The 2,500-nt window shown below is 37.7% G+C and overlaps 1 protein-coding gene across 1 annotated transcript in view; it reads left to right on the top strand.

Annotated features, from left to right (window-relative positions):
* The window catches only part of LOC119595099 (allatostatin-A receptor-like), a 228,386-nt gene that overhangs the window by 215,671 nt on the left and 10,215 nt on the right, over nt 1–2,500 (top strand). The window lies entirely within an intron of this gene.

The raw sequence follows: 2,500 nt of genomic DNA, 5'->3' as shown, positions 1-2,500 counted from the left end.
CTACCTCTCCCTCCTCCTCCTCTTCCTCTTCCCCTTCCTCCTCCTCCTCCTCCCCTACCTCTTTCCCTACCTCCTCCTCCTCCTCCTCCCCTACCTCTTTCCCTACCCCCTCCTCCTCCTCCTCTTTCTTCTTATCCCATTTTCTTCCATCCCCCTCTCTCTTCGCACGCCCTCCCCTCTTTCTTCTTAATAGAAATCTGGCATGTGACAGACACTAGATCTTTGATAATCTGATAGCACTGATTTCCTGCTGAGGCTCTCTGGACGGATGAATATTGATGAGCCGATAAGCTGTCAGTACCTTGCTGTAATACCATACGGATTAATTCTTGGGAATCTATCATTTAGGGATATTAGCTATTGCGTAAGTTGATGTGTGATGTCTGATTTGACTTTTTTTTTTTTTTTTTTTTTTTGCTTCGTGTCAGTCGTACTGTAGTCTTTTTTTTATTTTGCGCTTTAAGTAACAGGGATATTTATGTCATTTTTTTGTGTGTGTGCTGAACTTCTTTTATTTTGTGTAATTCAACATAAAATGATCCTGTTTCTGCTTTCGTTGTTGTCTTGTGCAACTAAAAGTTTACCCTAGTCTTTACTTTTGATGTTATTCCTTTATGTAACAAGGACACTAATCTAACATTGTTCTATATAAATGTATAAGTTTTAACCGTTTTACGTCTTAGTTTTATGTAATTCGTTGTCTAACTTGGCCTTGTTATACGTCCATTAAATTAGGACTTTAAGTTGCTTGTTTGTTTTTCCTCCTATAATTCGGTGCTTATTTTTGACCTTCAGGAAATACTTATCGGTTCCATGTAATGTCAACATTTTCTCTCCCTTTCCCCATAAATGTTAAGAGGGAACGTTATTGATTTACAATATTTGGTGGAGTAATTGGAAGAAACGAAGTCAGTTATGGCACTTTTTTCATTTCATTTTTATTCACTATTATTTTTATTCAGTTTTTCAGTATCGTTATTATTTTTTTCTCTTTGTTAGTTGCACATATATGAAGGATCTAAATCTATCTTTCTGTTTAGAGCTAGAGATGGATAGATAGATGGATGGATATATAAAGAGAGGGGAGAGAAAAAAAGAGAGAGAGAGAGAGAGAGAGAGAGAGAGAGAGAGAGAGAGAGAGAGAGAGAGAGAGAGAGAGAGAGAGGGGGGGGGGAGAGGGGGATAGATAGATAGAGATATATATAGGGATATATATATATATATATATATATATATATATATGTATATATATATATGTATATATATATGTATATATATATGTTTATATATATATATATATATATATATATATATATATATATATATATATATATATATATATATATATATATATATATATATATATATGTGTGTGTGTGTGTGTGTGTGTGTGTGTGTGTATGTGCGTGTGTGTGTGTGTGTGTGTGTGTGTGTGTGTGTGTGTAGATAGATAGATAGAGAGATAGACAGAGAGAGAGAGAGAGAGAGAGAGAGAGAGAGAGAGAGAGAGAGAGAGAGAGAGAGAGAGAGAGAGAGAGAGAGAAAACGACAGAGGCAAGAACAGACACTTAATATTATTCTTGTGAGACTCGACTACATAATTCGTTCAAGAGGACAAAATCACTTATCTGCTGGATATGAAAGTCTGCCTTCCAATTTACCTTTAAATGATTTCTTGTGTGCTCTCTCTTTCTCTATCTATCTATCTATCTTTATCTCTCTCTCTCTCTCTCTATCTATCTCTCTCTCTCTCTATCTATCTTTATCTCTCTCTCTCTCTCTCTCTCTCTCTCTCTATCTATCTATCTATCTATCTATCTATATCTATCTTTCTCCCTCTTTCTTTTTCTGCGCGCGCGTGAGTGTGTGTGTGCGTGTGTGTGTGCGTGTGTGTGTGTGTGTGTGCGTGTGTGTGTGTGTGTGTGTGTGTGTGTGCGTGTGTGCGTGTGTGTGTGTGTGTGTGTGTGTGTGTGTGTGTGTGTGTGTGTGTGCATGTATGCGTGCATCAGTGTTTGTATGAAGGGAGACTAATCTAAACCACAGACACATTACGCTACATAGACTTCCAAATTTCAACTCCTATGACCCTGGAAATGAGCAGCTTCTCCTCCACGCAACCGCACCTCTTATTGAAGTGGGGAAGGTCGGGCGAAAACACCCTTGAGTGAAGCTGAAATGACTCGAAAAAAATCGGGATCGACGACAGGCAGCCGGTATTTGCCTCGAGTTTCAATGATTGGTTTCAGGAACTAGATGAGAAAAAGATTTTGGAAGAAGTCCTGTCCCAGAGAGAGGAAAGTGAACATACTCACAGGGTATAGACGTATACATACACAAAAACAAACGAAGACAAACATTTTGAGTGCGCATATATCAGTCATAAGATTCGTTATCATCTTTGAGAACATTCTTTTATGTGGAGGTATATTTCACTTAAGTGGTAAAATCAAAACATGGCAAAGGGGTATTCCTGAATTTAAATGTTCATCTAAGACAAAGG

The sequence above is a fragment of the Penaeus monodon genome, chromosome 35 (assembly GCF_015228065.2).
Source record: "Penaeus monodon isolate SGIC_2016 chromosome 35, NSTDA_Pmon_1, whole genome shotgun sequence".
NCBI lineage: Eukaryota > Metazoa > Arthropoda > Malacostraca > Decapoda > Penaeidae > Penaeus > Penaeus monodon.
This window is presented reverse-complemented; position numbering and strand designations above follow the sequence as displayed.